This window comes from Brachionichthys hirsutus, unplaced genomic scaffold (assembly GCF_040956055.1).
Source record: "Brachionichthys hirsutus isolate HB-005 unplaced genomic scaffold, CSIRO-AGI_Bhir_v1 contig_930, whole genome shotgun sequence".
NCBI classification, from domain to species: domain Eukaryota; kingdom Metazoa; phylum Chordata; class Actinopteri; order Lophiiformes; family Brachionichthyidae; genus Brachionichthys; species Brachionichthys hirsutus.
The window spans coordinates 12349-32846 of NW_027180395.1; the positions used below are offsets into that span (position 1 = coordinate 12349).

At 48.9% G+C, this 20498-nt stretch overlaps 5 non-coding genes across 5 annotated transcripts; all 5 read right to left on the reverse strand.

Annotated features, from left to right (window-relative positions):
• Positions 1-1751: 1751 nt before the first annotated feature.
• Positions 1752-1824, reverse strand: trnaa-agc (transfer RNA alanine (anticodon AGC)). The gene has a single exon. It is a non-coding gene; the product is annotated as a tRNA-Ala (tRNA).
• Positions 1825-9572: 7748 nt separating this feature from the next.
• On the reverse strand, positions 9573-9645 carry trnaa-cgc (transfer RNA alanine (anticodon CGC)). The gene has a single exon. It is a non-coding gene; the product is annotated as a tRNA-Ala (tRNA).
• Positions 9646-10666: 1021 nt separating this feature from the next.
• On the reverse strand, positions 10667-10739 carry trnaa-agc (transfer RNA alanine (anticodon AGC)). Its single transcript has one exon. It is a non-coding gene; the product is annotated as a tRNA-Ala (tRNA).
• A 3866-nt stretch (positions 10740-14605) lies between these two features.
• Positions 14606-14678, reverse strand: trnaa-agc (transfer RNA alanine (anticodon AGC)). The gene has a single exon. It is a non-coding gene; the product is annotated as a tRNA-Ala (tRNA).
• A 1229-nt stretch (positions 14679-15907) lies between these two features.
• On the reverse strand, positions 15908-15980 carry trnaa-cgc (transfer RNA alanine (anticodon CGC)). The gene has a single exon. It is a non-coding gene; the product is annotated as a tRNA-Ala (tRNA).
• Positions 15981-20498: the final 4518 nt, after the last annotated feature.

Genomic DNA, 20498 nt, shown 5'->3' on the forward strand with positions numbered 1-20498 from the left:
CACAAAAACATTCACATGTGATGAATTCAACCACCTGGACACCTCATGATGCAACAAGTTCAGTCAACCACCCTCGCTTCAAATGCCTTGAGCTGTGGAGCTTCATTCATCCACTGACAATGGCAGAGTGGAGAAAAATGCAGTTTTTTGGCAACAGTCTCCCAAGTACGTGATCATGTGGGATCATTCCGTTCAGGTTACCCTTTTCAAAAAAGTCAAGATGAGGCCTGAAGACAGCATCGAAACATCTCTGGAGAATGTGGGCATCGATCCCACTACCTCTCGCATGCAAAGCAAGCACTCTACCACTTGAGCTAATTCCCCTTTTGCCAAAGTGCATACCGCCCCATCGCTGACACAAAAACATTCACACGTGTTCAATCCATTCACCTGGATGGATTCCAGGTGGATGGTTCAGTGGAGCACCCAGTGCAGGACCAATTTCAGTGGAGCACCCTTGCTTCAAATGCCTTGAGCTGTGGAACTTCATTCATCCACTGACAATGGCAGAGTGGAGCAAACCGCAGTTTTTTGGCCACAGTCTCCCAAGTACGTGGTCATGTGGGATCATTCCGTTCAGGTTACCCTTTTCAAAAAAGTCACGACAAGGCCCGAAGACAGCGTCAAAGCATCTCTGGAGAACGTGGGCATCGATCCCACTACCTCTTGCATGCGATCCCACTACCTCTTGCATGCGAAGCAAGCGCTCTACCACTTGAGCTAATTCCCCTTTCTCTGAAATGCGTACCACCCCGTTGTGACACAAAAACATTCACATGTGATGAATCCATCCACCTGGACACCTCATGATGCAACAAGTTCAGTCAACCACCCTCGCTTCAAATGCCTTGAGCGGTGGAGCTTCATTCATCCACTGACAACGGCAGAGTGGAGAAAAATGCATTTTTTGGCAACAGTCTCCCAAGTACTTTGTCACGAGGGATCATTCCGGTCAGGTCAGCCTGTTCAAAAAAGTCATGACTCGGTCTGAAGACGGCATCGAGACACCTCTGGAGAATGTGGGCATCGATCCCACTACCTCTCGCATGCTAAGCAAGCGCTCTACCACTTGAGCTAATTCCCCTCTTGCTTGAATGCATACCGCCACATCGGTGACACAAAAACATTCACATGTGTTGAATCCATCCACCTGGATGGATTCCAGGTGGATGGTTCAGAGAAGCACCCAGTGCAGGACCAATTTCAGTGAAGCACCCTCGCTTCAAATGCCTTGAGCTGTGGAGCTTCATTCATCCACTGACAATGGCAGAGTGGCGAAAACAGCAGTTTTTTGGCAAAAGTCTCCCAAGTCCGCGGTCATGTGGGATCATTCCGTTCAGGTTACCCTTTACAAAAAAGTCACGACGAGGCCTGCAGACAGCATCGAAGCATCTCTGGAGAATGTGGGCATCGATCCCACTACCTCTCGTATGCAAAGCAAGTGGTCCACCACCTGAGCTAATTCCCCTTCTGCCAAAAAGCGTACCGCCCCATCGGTGACACAAAAACATTCACATGTGATGAATTCAACCACCTGGACACCTCATGATGCAACAAGTTCAGTCAACCACCCTCGCTTCAAATGCCTTGAGCTGTGGAGCTTCATTCATCCACTGACAATGGCAGAGTGGAGAAAAATGCAGTTTTTTGGCACCAGTCTCCCAAGTACTTTGTCACGAGGGATCATTCCGGTCAGGTCAGCCTGTTCAAAAAAGCCACAATCCGGTCTGAAGACGGCATCGAAACGTCTCTGGAGAATGTGGGCATCGATCCCACTACCTCTCGCATGCTAAGCGAGCGCTCTACCACTTGAGCTAATTCCCCTTTGGTCAGGAAGCGTACTGCCCCATCGGTGACACAAAAACATTCACATGTGATGAATTCAACCACCTGGACACCTCATGATGCAACAAGTTCAGTCAACCATCCTCCCTTCAAATGCCTTGAGCTGTGGAGCTTCATTCATCCACTGACAATGGCAGAGTGGAGCAAACAGCAGTTTTTTGGCCACAGTCTCCCAAGTACGTGGTCATGTGGGATCCTTCCGTTCAGGTTACCCTTTTCAAAAAAGTCACGACGAGGCCCGAAGACAGCATCGAAGCATCTGTGGAGAACGTGGGCATCGATCCGACCACCTCCTGCATGCGAAGCAAGCGCTCTACCACTTCAGCTAATTCCCCTTTTGCCAAAAAGTGTACCGCCCCATCGGTGACACAAAAATATTCACATGTGATGAATCCATCCACCTGGACACCTCATGATGCAAGAAGTTCTGTGACGCAGCCTCGCTTCAAATGGCTTGAGCTGTGGAGCTTCATTCATCCACTGACAATGGCAGAGTGGCGAAAACAGCAGTTTTTTGGCAAAAGTCTCCCGAGTCCGTGGTCACGTGGGATCATTCCGTTCAGGTTACCCATTTCAAAAAAGTCACAACAAGGACCGAAGACAGTATCGATCCCACTACCTCTGGCATGCGAAGCAAGCGCTCTACCACTTCAGCTAATTCCCCTTTTGCTGAAATGCATACTGCCCCATCGTGGCACAAAAACATTCACATGTGATGAATCCATCCACCTGGACACCTCATGATGCAACAAGTTCAGTCAACCGCCCTTGCTTCAAATGCCTTGAGCTGTGGAGCTTCATTCATCTACTGACAATGGCAGAGTGGCGAAAACAGCAGTTTTTTGGCAAAAGTCTCCCGAGTCCGTGGTCACGTGGGATCATTCCGTTCAGGTTACCCATTTCAAAAAAGTCACAACAAGGACCGAAGACAGTATCGATCCCACTACCTCTGGCATGCGAAGCAAGCGCTCTACCACTTCAGCTAATTCCCCTTTTTCTGAATTGCGTACCACCCCATCGTGACACAAAAACATTCACATGTGATGAATCCATCCACCTGGACACCTCATGATGCAACAAGTTCAGTCAACCACCCTCGCTTCAAATGCCTTGAGCGGTGGAGCTTCATTCATCCACTGACAATGGCAGAGCGGAGAAAAATGCAGTTTTTTGGCAACAGTCTCCCAAGTACTTTGTCACGAGGGATCATTCCGGTCAGGTCAGCCTGTTCAAAAGAGTCATGACTCGGTCTGAAGACGGCATCGAAACATCTCTGGAGGATGCGGGCATCGATCCCACCACCTCTCGCATGCTAAGCAAGCGCTCTACCACTTGAGCTAATCCCCCTTTTGCTGGAATGCATACCGCCACATCGGTGACACAAAAACATTCACATGTGTTGAATCCATCCACCTGGATGGATTCCAGGTGGATGGTTCAGTGAAGCACCCAGTGCAGGACCAATTTCAGTGAAGCACCCTCGCTTCAAATGCCTTGAGCTGTGGATCTTCATTCGTCCACTGACAATGGCAGAGTGGAGCAAACAGCAGTTTTTTGGCCATAGTCTCCCAAGTACGTGGTCATGTGGGATCATTCCGTTCAGGTTACCCTTTTCAAAAAAGTCACGATGAGGCCTGAAGACAGCATCGAAGCATCTCTGGAGAATGTGGGCATTGACCCCACTACCTCTCGCATGCTAAGCAAGCGCTCTACCACTTGAGCTAATTCCCCTTTTGCCGGGGTGCATACCGCCCCATCGTGACACAAAAACATTCACAGGTGATGAATCCATCCACCTGGACACCTCATGATGCAACAAGTTCAGTCAACCACTCTCGCTTCAAATGCCTTGAGCTGTGGAGCTTCATTCATCCACTGACTATGGCAGAGTGGAGAAAAATGCCGTTTTTTGGCAACAGTCTCCCAAGTACGTGGTCATGTGGGATCATTCCGTTCAGGTTACCCTTTTCAAAAAAGTCAAGATGAGGCCCGAAGACAGCATCGAAAAATCTCTGGAGAATGCGGGCATCGATCCCACTACCTCTCGCATGCAAAGCAAGCGCTCTACCACTTGAACTAATCCCCCTTTTGCAAAAGCGCATACCGCCCCATCGTGACACAAAAACATTCACATGTGATGAATCCATCCACCTGGACACCTCATGATGCAACAAGTTCAGTAAAGCACCCTCGGTTCAAATGCCTTGAGCTGTGGAGCTTCGTTCATCCACTGACAATGGCAGAGTGGAGAAAAATGCAGTTTTTTGGCAACAGTCTCCCAAGTACTTTGTCACGAGGGATCATTCCGGTCAGGTCAGCCTGTTCAAAAAAGCCACGATTCGGTCTGAAGACGGCATCGAAACGTCTCCGGAGAACGTGGGCATCGATCCCACTACCTCTCGCATGCTAAGCGAGCGCTCTACCACTTGAGCTAATTCCCCTTTGGTCAGGAAGCATACTGCCCCATCGGTGACACAAAAACATTCACATGTGATGAATTCAACCACCTGGACACCTCATGATGCAACAAGTTCAGTCAACCATCCTCCCTTCAAATGCCTTGAGCTGTGGAGCTTCATTCATCCACTGACAATGGCAGAGTGGAGCAAACAGCAGTTTTCTGGCCACAGTCTCCCAAGTACGTGGTCATGTGGGATCATTCAGTTCAGGTTACCCTTTTCAAAAAAGTCACGACGAGGCCCGAAGACAGCATCGAAGCATCTCTGGAGAATGTGGGCATCAATCCGACTACCTCTTGCATGCGAAGCAAGCGCTCTACCACCTGAGCTAATTCCCCTTTTACTGAGGTGAACGCCGCCCCATCGTGACACAAAAACATTCACATGTCATGAATCCATCCACCTGGACACCTCATGATGCAACAAGTTCAGTCAAGCACCATCGCTTCAAATGCCTTGAGCTGTGGAGCTTCATTCATCCACTGACAATAGCAGAGTGGAGAAAAATGTAGTTTTTTGGCAACAGTCTCCCAAGTACTTTGTCACGAGGGATCATTCCGGTCAGGTCAGCCTGTTCAAAAAAGCCGCGATTCGGTCTGAAGACGGCATCGAAACACCTCTGGAGAATGTGGGCATCGATCCCACTGCCTCTCGCATGCTAAGCAAGCGCTCTACCACTTGAGCTAATTCCCCTTGGTTGGGAAGCATACCGCCCCATCGGTGACACAAAAACATTCACATGTGATGAATCCATCCACCTGGACACCTCATGATGCAACAAGTTCAGTAAAGCACCCTCGCTTCAAATGCCTTGAGCTGTGGAGCTTCATTCATCCACTGACAATAGCAGAGTGGAGAAAAATGCAGTTTTTTGGCAACAGTCTCCCAAGTACTTTGTCACGAGGGATCATTCCGGTCAGGTCAGCCTGTTCAAAAAAGCCACAATTCGGTCTGAAGACGGCATCGAAACATCTCTGGAGAATGTGGGCACCGATCCCACCGCCTCTCGCATGCTAAGCAAGCGCTCTACCACTTGAGCTAATTCCCCTCGGTTGGGAAGCGTACCGCCCCATCGGTGACACAAAAACATTCACATGTGATGAATTCAACCACCTGGACACCTCATGATGCAACAAGTTCAGTCAACCACCATTGCTTCAAATGCCTTGAGTTGTGGAGCTTCATTCATCCACTGACAATGGCAGAGTGGCGAAAACAGCAGTTTTTTGGCAAAAGTCTCCCAAGTCCGTGGTCAAGTGGGATCATTCCGTTCAGGTTACCCTTTACAAAAAAGTCACGACGAGGCCCGAAGACAGCATCGAAGCATCTCTGGAGAATGTGGGCATCGATCCCACTACCTCTCGCATGCAAAGCAAGCGCTCTACCACTTGAGCTAATTCCCCATTTGCTGAAGTGAGTACCGCCCCATCGGTGACACAAAAACATTCACATGTGATGAATCCATCCACCTGGACACCTCATGATGCAAGAAGTTCTGTGACGCAGCCTTGCTTCAAATGCCTTGAGCTGTGGAGCTTCATTCATCCACTGACAATGGCAGAGTGGCGAAAACAGCAGTTTTTTGGCAAAAGTCTCCCGAGTCCGTGGTCATGTGGGATCATTCCGTTCAGGTTACCCTTTTCAAAAAAGTTACGATGAGGTCTTAAGACCACGTTGAAGCACCTCTGGAGAATGCAGGCATTGATCCCACTACCTCTCGCATGCAAAGCAAGTGGCCCACCACTTGAGCTAATTCCCCTTCCGCCAAAGAGCGTACCGCCCCATCGGTGACACAAAAACATTCACATGTGATGAATTCAACCACCTGGACACCTCATGATGCAACAAGTTCAGTCAACCACCCTCGCTTCAAATGCCTTGAGCTGTGGAGCTTCATTCATCCACTGACAATGGCAGAGTGGCAAAAACAGCAGTTTTTTGGCAAAAGTCTCCCGAGTCCGTGGTCATGTGGGATCATTCCGTTCAGGTTACCCTTTTCAAAAAAGTCAAGATGAGGCCTGAAGACGGCATCGAGACACCTCTGGAGAATGTGGGCATCGATCCCACTACCTCTCGCATGCTAAGCAAGCGCTCCACCACTTGAGCTAATTCCCCTTTTGCCGGGAAGCAAACCGCCCCATCGGTGACACAAAAACATTCACATGTGATGAATTCAACCACCTGGACACCTCATGATGCAACAAGTTCAGTCAACCACCCTCGCTTCAAATGCCTTGAGCTGTGGAGCTTCATTCATCCACTGACAATGGCAGAGTGGAGAAAAATGCAGTTTTTTGGCAACAGTCTCCCAAGTACGTGGTCATGTGGGATCATTCCGGTCAGGTTACCCTTTTCAAAAAAGTCAAGATGAGGCCTGAAGACAGCATCGAAACATCTCTGGAGAACGTGGGCATCGATCCCACTACCTCTCTCATGCAAAGCAAGCGCTCTACCACTTGAGCTAATTCCCCTTTTGCTGAAGTGCATACCGCCCCATCGTGACACAAAAACATTCACGTGATGAATCCATCCACCTGGACACCTCATGATGCAACAAGTTCAGTCAACCACCATCGCTTCAAATGCCTTGAGTTGTGGAGCTTCATTCATCCACTGACAATGGCAGAGTGGCGAAAACAGCAGTTTTTTGGCAAAAGTCTCCCAAGTCCGTGGACATGTGGGATCATTCCGTTCAGGTTACCCTTTACAAAAAAGTCACGACGAGGCCCGAAGACAGCATCGAAGCATCTCTGGAGAATGTGGGCATCGAGCCCACTACCTCTCGCATGCGAAGCAAGCGCTCTACCACTTGAGCTAATTCCCCATTTGCTGAAGTGAGTACCGCCCCATCGGTGACACAAAAACATCCACATGTGATGAATCCATCCACCTGGACACCTCATGATGCAAGAAGTTCTGTGACGCAGCCTTGCTTCAAATGCCTTGAGCTGTGGAGCTTCATTCATCCACTGACAATGGCAGAGTGGCGAAAACAGCAGTTTTTTGGCAAAAGTCTCCCGAGTCCGTGGTCATGTGGGATCATTCCGTTCAGGTTACCCTTTTCAAAAAAGTTACAATGAGGTCTTAAGACCACGTTGAAGCACCTCTGGAGAATGCGGGCATTGATCCCACTACCTCTCGCATGCAAAGCAAGCGGCCCACCACTTGAGCTAATTCCCCTTCTGCCAAAGAGCGTACCGCCCCATCGGTGACACAAAAACATTCACATGTGATGAATCCATCCACCTGGACACCTCATGATGCAAGAAGTTCTGTGACGCAGCCTCTTTTCAAATGCCTTGAGCTGTGGAGCTTCATTCATCCACTGACAATGGCAGAGTGGCGAAAACAGCAGTTTTTTGGCCACAGTCTCCCAAGTACGTGGTCATGTGGGATCATTCCGTTCAGGTTACCCTTTTCAAAAAAGTCACGACAAGGCCCGAAGACAGCATCGAAGCATCTCTGGAGAATGTGGGCATCGATCCCACTACCTCTTGCATGCGAAGCAAGCGCTCTACCACTTCAGCTAATTCCCCTTTTTCTGAATTGCGTACCACCCCATCGTGACACAAAAACATTCACATGTGATGAATCCATCCACCTGGACACCTCATGATGCAACAAGTTCAGTCAACCACCCTCGCTTCAAATGCCTTGAGCGGTGGAGCTTCATTCATCCACTGACAATGGCAGAGTGGAGAAAAATGCAGTTTTTTGGCAACAGTCTCCCAAGTACTTTGTCACAAGGGATCATTCCGGTCAGGTCAGCCTGTTCAAAAGAGTCATGACTCGGTCTGAAGACGGCATCGAAACATCTCTGGAGGATGCGGGCATCGATCCCACCACCTCTCGCATGCTAAGCAAGCGCTCTACCACTTGAGCTAATCCCCCTTTTGCTGGAATGCATACCGCCACATCGGTGACACAAAAACATTCACATGTGTTGAATCCATCCACCTGGATGGATTCCAGGTGGATGGTTCAGTGAAGCACCCAGTGCAGGACCAATTTCAGTGAAGCACCCTCGCTTCAAATGCCTTGAGCTGTGGATCTTCATTCGTCCACTGACAATGGCAGAGTGGAGCAAACAGCAGTTTTTTGGCCATAGTCTCCCAAGTACGTGGTCATGTGGGATCATTCCGTTCAGGTTACCCTTTTCAAAAAAGTCACGATGAGGCCTGAAGACAGCATCGAAGCATCTCTGGAGAATGTGGGCATTGACCCCACTACCTCTCGCATGCTAAGCAAGCGCTCTACCACTTGAGCTAATTCCCCTTTTGCCGGGGTGCATACCGCCCCATCGTGACACAAAAACATTCACAGGTGATGAATCCATCCACCTGGACACCTCATGATGCAACAAGTTCAGTCAACCACTCTCGCTTCAAATGCCTTGAGCTGTGGAGCTTCATTCATCCACTGACAATGGCAGAGTGGAGAAAAATGCCGTTTTTTGGCAACAGTCTCCCAAGTACGTGGTCATGTGGGATCATTCCGTTCAGGTTACCCTTTTCAAAAAAGTCAAGATGAGGCCCGAAGACAGCATCGAAAAATCTCTGGAGAATGCGGGCATCGATCCCACTACCTCTCGCATGCAAAGCAAGCGCTCTACCACTTGAACTAATCCCCCTTTTGCCAACGTGCATACCGCCCCATCGTGACACAAAAACATTCACATGTGATGAATCCATCCACCTGGACACCTCATGATGCAACAAGTTCAGTAAAGCACCCTCGGTTCAAATGCCTTGAGCTGTGGAGCTTCGTTCATCCACTGACAATGGCAGAGTGGCGAAAACAGCAGTTTTTTGGCAAAAGTCTCCCGAGTCCGTGGTCATGTGGGATCATTCCGTTCAGGTTACCCTTTTCAAAAAAGTTACAATGAGGTCTTAAGACCACATTGAAGCACCTCTGGAGAATGCGGGCATTGATCCCGCTACCTCTCGCATGCAAAGCAAGCGGCCCACCACTTGAGCTAATTCCCCTTCTGCCAAAGAGCGTACCGCCCCATCGGTGACACAAAAACATTCACATGTGATGAATCCATCCACCTGGACACCTCATGATGCAAGAAGTTCTGTGACGCAGCCTCGCTTCAAATGCCTTGAGCTGTGGAGCTTCATTCATCCACTGACAATGGCAGAGTGGCGAAAACAGCAGTTTTTTGGCCACAGTCTCCCAAGTACGTGGTCATGTGGGATCATTCCGTTCAGGTTACCCTTTTCAAAAAAGTCACGACAAGGCCCGAAGACAGCATCGAAGCATCTCTGGAGAATGTGGGCATCGATCCCACTACCTCTTGCATGCGAAGCAAGCGCTCTACCACTTGAGCTAATTCCCCTTTCTCTGAAATGCGTACCACCCCGTTGTGACACAAAAACATTCACATGTGATGAATCCATCCACCTGGACACCTCATGATGCAACAAGTTCAGTCAACCACCCTCGCTTCAAATGCCTTGAGCGGTGGAGCTTCATTCATCCACTGACAACGGCAGAGTGGAGAAAAATGCATTTTTTGGCAACAGTCTCCCAAGTACTTTGTCACGAGGGATCATTCCGGTCAGGTCAGCCTGTTCAAAAAAGTCATGACTCGGTCTGAAGACGGCATCGAGACACCTCTGGAGAATGTGGGCATCGATCCCACTACCTCTCGCATGCTAAGCAAGCGCTCTACCACTTGAGCTAATTCCCCTCTTGCTTGAATGCATACCGCCACATCGGTGACACAAAAACATTCACATGTGTTGAATCCATCCACCTGGATGGATTCCAGGTGGATGGTTCAGAGAAGCACCCAGTGCAGGACCAATTTCAGTGAAGCACCCTCGCTTCAAATGCCTTGAGCTGTGGAGCTTCATTCATCCACTGACAATGGCAGAGTGGCGAAAACAGCAGTTTTTTGGCAAAAGTCTCCCAAGTCCGCGGTCATGTGGGATCATTCCGTTCAGGTTACCCTTTACAAAAAAGTCACGACGAGGCCTGCAGACAGCATCGAAGCATCTCTGGAGAATGTGGGCATCGATCCCACTACCTCTCGTATGCAAAGCAAGTGGTCCACCACCTGAGCTAATTCCCCTTCTGCCAAAAAGCGTACCGCCCCATCGGTGACACAAAAACATTCACATGTGATGAATTCAACCACCTGGACACCTCATGATGCAACAAGTTCAGTCAACCACCCTCGCTTCAAATGCCTTGAGCTGTGGAGCTTCATTCATCCACTGACAATGGCAGAGTGGAGAAAAATGCAGTTTTTTGGCAACAGTCTCCCAAGTACTTTGTCACGAGGGATCATTCCGGTCAGGTCAGCCTGTTCAAAAAAGCCACAATCCGGTCTGAAGACGGCATCGAAACGTCTCTGGAGAATGTGGGCATCGATCCCACTACCTCTCGCATGCTAAGCGAGCGCTCTACCACTTGAGCTAATTCCCCTTTGGTCAGTAAGCGTACTGCCCCATCGGTGACACAAAAACATTCACATGTGATGAATTCAACCACCTGGACACCTCATGATGCAACAAGTTCAGTCAACCATCCTCCCTTCAAATGCCTTGAGCTGTGGAGCTTCATTCATCCACTGACAATGGCAGAGTGGAGCAAACAGCAGTTTTTTGGCCACAGTCTCCCAAGTACGTGGTCATGTGGGATCCTTCCGTTCAGGTTACCCTTTTCAAAAAAGTCACGACGAGGCCCGAAGACAGCATCGAAGCATCTGTGGAGAACGTGGGCATCGATCCGACCACCTCCTGCATGCGAAGCAAGCGCTCTACCACTTCAGCTAATTCCCCTTTTGCCGAAAAGTGTACCGCCCCATCGGTGACACAAAAATATTCACATGTGATGAATCCATCGACCTGGACACCTCATGATGCAAGAAGTTCTGTGACGCAGCCTCGCTTCAAATGGCTTGAGCTGTGGAGCTTCATTCATCCACTGACAATGGCAGAGTGGCGAAAACAGCAGTTTTTTGGCAAAAGTCTCCCGAGTCCGTGGTCACGTGGGATCATTCCGTTCAGGTTACCCATTTCAAAAAAGTCACAACAAGGACCGAAGACAGTATCGATCCCACTACCTCTGGCATGCGAAGCAAGCGCTCTACCACTTCAGCTAATTCCCCTTTTTCTGAATTGCGTACCACCCCATCGTGACACAAAAACATTCACATGTGATGAATCCATCCACCTGGACACCTCATGATGCAACAAGTTCAGTCAACCACCCTCGCTTCAAATGCCTTGAGCGGTGGAGCTTCATTCATCCACTGACAATGGCAGAGTGGAGAAAAATGCAGTTTTTTGGCAACAGTCCCCCAAGTGCTTTGTCACGAGGGATCATTCCGGTCAGGTCAGCCTGTTCAAAAGAGTCATGACTCGGTCTGAAGACGGCATCGAAACAACTCTGGAGGATGCGGGCATCGATCCCACCACCTCTCGCATGCTAAGCAAGCGCTCTACCACTTGAGCTAATCCCCCTTTTGCTGGAACGCATACCGCCACATCGGTGACACAAAAACATTCACATGTGTTGAATCCATCCACCTGGATGGATTCCAGGTGGATGGTTCAGTGAAGCACCCAGTGCAGGACCAATTTCAGTGAAGCACCCTCGCTTCAAATGCCTTGAGCTGTGGATCTTCATTCGTCCACTGACAATGGCAGAGTGGAGCAAACAGCAGTTTTTTGGCCATAGTCTCCCAAGTACGTGGTCATGTGGGATCATTCCGTTCAGGTTACCCTTTTCAAAAAAGTCACGATGAGGCCTGAAGACAGCATCGAAGCATCTCTGGAGAATGTGGGCATTGACCCCACTACCTCTCGCATGCTAAGCAAGCGCTCTACCACTTGAGCTAATTCCCCTTTTGCCGGGGTGCATACCGCCCCATCGTGACACAAAAACATTCACAGGTGATGAATCCATCCACCTGGACACCTCATGATGCAACAAGTTCAGTCAACCACTCTCGCTTCAAATGCCTTGAGCTGTGGAGCTTCATTCATCCACTGACAATGGCAGAGTGGAGAAAAATGCAGTTTTTTGGCAACAGTCCCCCAAGTGCTTTGTCACGAGGGATCATTCCGGTCAGGTCAGCCTGTTCAAAAGAGTCATGACTCGGTCTGAAGACGGCATCGAAACAACTCTGGAGGATGCGGGCATCGATCCCACCACCTCTCGCATGCTAAGCAAGCGCTCTACCACTTGAGCTAATCCCCCTTTTGCTGGAATGCATACCGCCACATCGGTGACACAAAAACATTCACATGTGTTGAATCCATCCACCTGGATGGATTCCAGGTGGATGGTTCAGTGAAGCACCCAGTGCAGGACCAATTTCAGTGAAGCACCCTCGCTTCAAATGCCTTGAGCTGTGGATCTTCATTCGTCCACTGACAATGGCAGAGTGGAGCAAACAGCAGTTTTTTGGCCATAGTCTCCCAAGTACGTGGTCATGTGGGATCATTCCGTTCAGGTTACCCTTTTCAAAAAAGTCACGATGAGGCCTGAAGACAGCATCGAAGCATCTCTGGAGAATGTGGGCATTGACCCCACTACCTCTCGCATGCTAAGCAAGCGCTCTACCACTTGAGCTAATTCCCCTTTTGCCGGGGTGCATACCGCCCCATCGTGACACAAAAACATTCACAGGTGATGAATCCATCCACCTGGACACCTCATGATGCAACAAGTTCAGTCAACCACTCTCGCTTCAAATGCCTTGAGCTGTGGAGCTTCATTCATCCACTGACAATGGCAGAGTGGAGAAAAATGCCGTTTTTTGGCAACAGTCTCCCAAGTACGTGGTCATGTGGGATCATTCCGTTCAGGTTACCCTTTTCAAAAAAGTCAAGATGAGGCCCGAAGACAGCATCGAAAAATCTCTGGAGAATGCGGGCATCGATCCCACTACCTCTCGCATGCAAAGCAAGCGCTCTACCACTTGAACTAATCCCCCTTTTGCCAAAGTGCATACCGCCCCATCGTGACACAAAAACATTCACATGTGATGAATCCATCCACCTGGACACCTCATGATGCAACAAGTTCAGTAAAGCACCCTCGGTTCAAATGCCTTGAGCTGTGGAGCTTCGTTCCTCCACTGACAATGGCAGAGTGGAGAAAAATGCAGTTTTTTGGCAACAGTCTCCCAAGTACTTTGTCACGAGGGATCATTCCGGTCAGGTCAGCCTGTTCAAAAAAGCCACGATCCGGTCTGAAGACGGCATCGAAACGTCTCCGGAGAACGTGGGCATCGATCCCACTACCTCTTGCATGCAAAGCAAGTGGTCCACCACTTGAGCTAATTCCCCTTCTGCTAAAAAGCGTACCGCCCCATCGGTGACACAAAAACATTCACATGTGATGAATTCAACCACCTGGACACCTCATGATGCAACAAGTTCAGTCAACCACCCTCGCTTCAAATGCCTTGAGCTGTGGAGCTTCATTCATCCACTGACAATGGCAGAGTGGCGAAAACAGCAGTTTTTTGGCAAAAGTCTCCCGAGTCCGTGGTCACGTGGGATCATTCCGTTCAGGTTACCCTTTTCAAAAAAGTCACAACGAGGACCGAAGACAGCATCGAAGCATCTCTGGAGAATGTGGGCATCGATCCCACTACCTCTGGCATGCGAAGCAAGCGCTTTACCACTTAGGCTAACTCCCCTTTTGCCGAATTGCGTACCACCCCATCGTGACACAAAAACATTCACATGTGATGAATCCATCCACCTGGTCACCTCATGATGCAACAAGTTCAGTCAACCACCCTCGCTTCAAATGCCTTGAGCTGTGGAGCTTCATTCATCCACTGACAATGGCAGAGTGGAGAAAAATGCAGTTTTTTGGCAACAGTCTCCCAAGTACGTGGTCATGTGGGATCATTCCGTTCAGGTTACCCTTTTCAAAAAAGTCAAGATGAGGCCCGAAGACAGCATCGAAACATCTCTGGAGAATGTGGGCATCGATCCCACTACCTCTCGCACGCAAAGCACGCGCTCTACCACTTGAACTAATTCCCCTTTTGCCAAAGTGCATACCGCCCCATCGTGACACAAAAACATTCACATGTGATGAATCCATCCACCTGGACACCTCATGATGCAACAAGTTCAGTCAACCACCCTCGCTTCAAATGCCTTGAGCTGTGGAGCTTCATTCATCCACTGACAATGGCAGAGTGGAGAAAAATGCAGTTTTTTGGCAACAGTCTCCCAAGTACTTTGTCACGAGGGATCATTCCGGTCAGGTCAGCCTGTTCAAAAAAGCCACGATCCGGTCTGAAGACGGCATCGAAACGTCTCTGGAGAATGTGGGCATCGATCCCACTACCTCTCGCATGCTAAGCGAGCGCTCTACCACTTGAGCTAATTCCCCTTTGGTCAGGAAGCATACTGCCCCATCGGTGACACAAAAACATTCACATGTGATGAATTCAACCACCTGGACACCTCATGATGCAACAAGTTCAGTCAACCACCCTCCCTTCAAATGCCTTGAGCTGTGGAGCTTCATTCATCCACTGACAATGGCAGAGTGGAGCAAACAGCAGTTTTTTGGCCACAGTCTCCCAAGTACGTGGTCATGTGGGATCATTCCGTTCAGGTTACCCTTTTCAAAAAAGTCACGACGAAGCCCGAAGACAGCATCGAAGCATCTCTGGAGAATGTGGGCATCGATCCGACTACCTCTTGCATGCGAAGCAAGTGCTCTACCACTTCAGCTAATTCCCCTTTTGCCAAAATGTGTACCGCCCCATCGGTGACACAAAAACATTCACATGTGATGAATGATGATGATGAATATATTTATTAGATAGAATGTTAGAGTACAAGTACAGTCACACAGTAGCATGTATTACAGTACAAGTACAGTCACACAGTAGCATGTATTACAGTACAAGTACAGTCAAACAGTAGCATGTATTACAGTACAAGTACAGTCAAACAGTAGCATGTATTACAGTACAAATAACGTCAAACATCCTGTCTAAGAGGAGCATTTCAAAAAAGCCCTTGCGGGCTTGTTTCCGTTGAAAGTCCTTCGTACATAAATCATCCACAAAAAACAATACAAATAACAATACAAATAAAAATAAATCCAATATTAAATTACGCAATTGATGCAACGTAACATTAGAAAGACAAAAATAAAATGTTATTACACCGCCAGTGCAAACTAACAATTAATCTAAAATAAATTACACCACTGATGCGAGATGACAATAAATAACTTACATAAATTACAATAAATTACTAAAGCAATTAATACGTGCAACATAGGTGGACAAAAAAAAAAGGAGGGGGGGTTTGACTCGGAGAGAGTCGTGATGACTATCTCCGTTTCTGTCCCCCTGAAAGGTGTTAGAGGTGTCCAGGTGTCCATCCACCTGGACACCTCATGATGCAAGAAGTTCTGTGACGCAGTCTCGCTTCAAATGCCTTGAGCTGTGGAGCTTCATTCATCCACTGACAATGGCAGAGTGGCGAAAACAGCAGTTTTTTGGCAAAAGTCTCCCGAGTCCGTGGTCACGTGGGATCATTCCGTTCAGGTTACCCTTCTCAAAGAAGTCACAACGAGGACCGAAGACAGTATCGAAGCATCTCTGGAGAATGTGGGCATCGATCCCACTACCTCTTGCATGCGAAGCAAGCGCTTTACCACTTGAGCTAATTCCCCTCTTGCTGAATTGCTTACCACCCCATCGTGACACAAAAACATTCACATGTGATGAATCCATCCACCTGGACACCTCATGATGCAACAAGTTCAGTCAACCACCCTCGCTTCAAATGCCTTGAGCGGTGGAGCTTCATTCATCCACTGACAATGGCAGAGTGGAGAAAAATGCAGTTTTTCGGCAACAGTCTCCCAAGTACTTTGTCACGAGGGATCATTCCGGTCAGGTCAGCCTGTTCAAAAAAGTCATGACTCGGTCTGAAGACGGCATCGAAACATCTCTGGAGGATGTGGGCATCGATCCCACTACCTCTCGCATGCTAAGCAAGCGCTCTACCACTTGAGCTAATTCCCCTTTTGCTGGAATGCATACCGCCACATCGGTGACACAAAAACATTCACATGTGTTGAATCCATCCACCTGGATGGATTCCAGGTGGATGGTTCAGTGAAGCACCCAGTGCAGGACCAATTTCAGTGAAGCACCCTCGCTTCAAATGCCTTGAGCTGTGGAGCTTCATTCGTCCACTGACAATGCAGAGTGGAGCAAACAGCAGTTTTTTGGCCACAGTCTCCCAAGTACGTGGTCATGTGGGATCATTCCGTTCAGGTTACCCTTTTCAAAAAAGTCACGACGAAGCCCGAAGACAGCATCGAAGCATCTCTGGAGAATGTGGGCATCGATCCGACTACCTCTTGCGTGCGAAGCAAGCGCTCTACCACTTGAACTAATTCCCCTTTCGCTGAAGTGCGTACCGCCCCATCGGTGACACAAAAACATTCACATGTGATGAATCCATCCACCTGGACACCTCATGATGCAAGAAGTTCTGTGACGCAGCCTCGCTTCAAATGCCTTGAGCTGTGGAGCTTCATTCATCCACTGACAATGGCAGAGTGGCGAAAACAGCAGTTTTTTGGCAAAAGTCTCCCGAGTCCGTGGTCATGTGGGATCATTCCGTTCAGGTTACCCTTTTCAAAAAAGTTACGATGAGGTCTTAAGACCACGTCGAAGCACCTTTGGAGAATGCGGGCATTGATCCCACTACCTCTCGCATGCAAAGCAAGTGGCCCACCACTTGAGCCAATTCCCCTTCTGCCAAAAAGCGTACCGCCCCATCGGTGACACAAAAACATTCACATGTGATGAATTCAACCACCTGGACACTTCATGATGCAACAAGTTCAGTCAACCACCCTCGCTTCAAATGCCTTGAGCTGTGGAGCTTCATTCATCCACTGACAATAGCAGAGTGGAGAAAAATGCAGTTTTTTGGCAACAGTCTCCCAAGTACTTTGTCACGAGGGATCATTCCGGTCAGGTCAGCCTGTTCAAAAAAGCCACGATTCGGTCTGAAGACGGCATCAAAACATCTCTGGAGAATGTGGGCATCGATCCCACTGCCTCTCGCATGCTAAGCAAGCGCTCTACCACTTGAGCTAATTCCCCTTGGTTGTGAAGCATACCGCCCCATCGGTGACACAAAAACATTCACATGTGATGAATTCAACCACCTGGACACCTCATGATGCAACAAGTTCAGTAAAGCACCCTCGCTTCAAATGCCTTGAGCTGTGGAGCTTCATTCATCCACTGACAATAGCAGAGTGGAGAAAAATGCAGTTTTTTGGCAACAGTCTCCCAAGTACTTTGTCACGAGGGATCATTCCGGTCAGGTCAGCCTGTTCAAAAAAGCCACGATTCGGTCTGAAGACGGCATCGAAACATCTCTGGAGAATGTGGGCATCGATCCCACTGCCTCTCGCATGCTAAGCAAGCGCTCTACCACTTGAGCTAATTCCCCTTGGTTGTGAAGCATACCGCCCCATCGGTGACACAAAAACATTCACATGTGATGAATTCAACCACCTGGACACCTCATGATGCAACAAGTTCAGTCAACCACCCTCGCTTCAAATGCCTTGAGCTGTGGAGCTTCATTCATCCACTGACAATGGCAGAGTGGAGCAAACAGCAGTTTTTTGGCAACAGTCTCCCAAGTACGTGGTCATGTGGGATTATTCCGTTCAGGTTCCCCTTTTCAAAAAAGTCAAGATGAGGCCTGAAGACGGCATCGAGACACCTCTGGAGAATGTGGGCATCGATCCCACTACCTCTCGCATGCTAAGCAAGCGCTCTACCACGTGAGCTAATTCCCCTTTTGCCGGGCAGCATGCCGCCCCATCGGTGACACAAAAACATTCACATGTGATGAATTCAACCACCTGGACACCTCATGATGCAACAAGTTCAGTCAACCACCCTCGCTTCAAATGCCTTGAGCTGTGGAGCTTCATTCATCCACTGACAATGGCAGAGTGGAGAAAAATGCAGTTTTTTGGCAACAGTCTCCCAAGTACGTGGTCATGTGGGATCATTCCGGTCAGGTTACCCTTTTCAAAAAAGTCAAGATGAGGCCTGAAGACAGCATCGAAACATCTCTGGAGAATGTGGGCATCGATCCCACTGCCTCTCGCACGCAAAGCAAGAGCTCTACCACTTGAGCTAACTCCCCTTTCGCTGAAGTGCATACCGCCCCATCGTGAAACAAAAACATTCACATGTGATGAATCCATCCACCTGGACACCTCATGATGCAACAAGTTCAGTCAACCACCCTCGCTTCAAATGCCTTGAGCTGTGGATCTTCATTCGTCCACTGACAATGGCAGAGTGGCGAAAACAGCAGTTTTTTGGCAAAAGTCTCCCAAGTACGTGGTCATGTGGGATCATTCCGTTCAGGTTACCCTTTACAAAAAAGTCACGACGAGGCCCGAAGACAGCATCGAAGCATCTCTGGAGAATGTGGGCATCGATCCCACTACCTCTCTCATGCGAAGCAAGCGCTCTACCACTTGAACTAATTCCCCTTTCGCCGAAGTGCGTACCGCCCCATCGGTGACACAAAAACATTCACATGGGATGAATCCATCCACCTGGACACCTCATGATGCAAGAAGTTCTGTGACGCAGCCTCGCTTCAAATGCCTTGAGCTGTGGAGCTTCATTCATCCACTGACAATGGCAGAGTGGCGAAAACAGCAGTTTTTTGGCAAAAGTCTCCCGAGTCCGTGGTCATGTGGGATCATTCCGTTCAGGTTACCCTTTTCAAAAAAGTTACGATGAGGTCTTAAGACCACGTCGAAGCACCTCTGGAGAATGCGGGCATTGATCCCACTACCTCTCGCATGCAAAGCAAGTGGCCCACCACTTGAGCCAATTCCCCTTCTGCCAAAAAGCGTACCGCCCCATCGGTGACAAAAAAACATTCACATGTGATGAATTCAACCACCTGGACACCTCATGATGCAACAAGTTCAGTCAACCACCCTCGCTTCAAATGCCTTGAGCTGTGGAGCTTCATTCATCCACTGACAATGGCAGAGTGGCGAAAACAGCAGTTTTTTGGCAAAAGTCTCCCGAGTCCATGGTCATGTGGGATCATTCCGTTCAGGTTACCCTTTTCAAAAAAGTTACGATGAGGTCTTAAGACCACGTCGAAGCACCTCTGGAGAATGCGGGCATTGACCCCACTACCTCTCGCATGCAAAGCAAGTGGTCCACCACTTGAGCTAATTCCCCTTCTGCCAAAAAGTGTACCGCCCCATCGGTGACACAAAAACATTCACATGTGATGAATTCAACCACCTGGACACCTCATGATGCAACAAGTTCAGTCAACCACCCTCGCTTCAAATGACTTGAGCTGTGGAGCTTCATTCATCCACTGACAATGGCAGAGTGGAGAAAAATGCAGTTTTTTGGCAACAGTCTACCAAGTACGTGGTCATGTGGGATCATTCCGTTCAGGTTACCCTTTTGAAAAAAGTCAAGATGAGGCCTGAAGACAGCGTCGAAACATCTCTGGAGAGTGTGGGCATCGATCCCACTACCTCTGGCATGCAAAGCAAGCGCTCTACCACTTGAGCCAATTCCCCTTTTGCCAAAGTGCATACCGCCCCATCGTGACACAAAAACATTCACATGTGATGAATCCATCCACCTGGACACCTCATGATGCAACAAAGTTCAGTAGAGCACCCTCGCTTCAAATGCCTTGAGCTGTGGAACTTCATTCATCCACTGACAATGGCAGAGTGGGGAAAACAGCAGTTTTTTGGCAACAGTCTCCCGAGCACTTTGTCAGGAGGGATCATTCCGGTCAGGTCAGCCTGTTCAAATTAAGTCACGATTCAGTCTGAAGACAGCATCGAAACATCTCTGGAGAATGCGGGCATCGATCCCCCTACCTCTCGCATGCTAAGCAAGCGCTCTACCACTTGAGCTAATTCCCCTTTTGCCGGGAAGCATACCGCCCCATCGGTGACACAAAAACATTCACATGTGATGAATTCAACCACCTGGACACCTCATGATGCAACAAGTTCAGTCAACCACCCTCGCTTCAAATGCCTTGAGCTGTGGAGCTTCATTCATCCACTGACAATGGCAGAGTGGAGCAAACAGCAGTTTTTTGGCAAAAGTCTCCCGAGTCCGTGGTCATGTGGGATCATTCC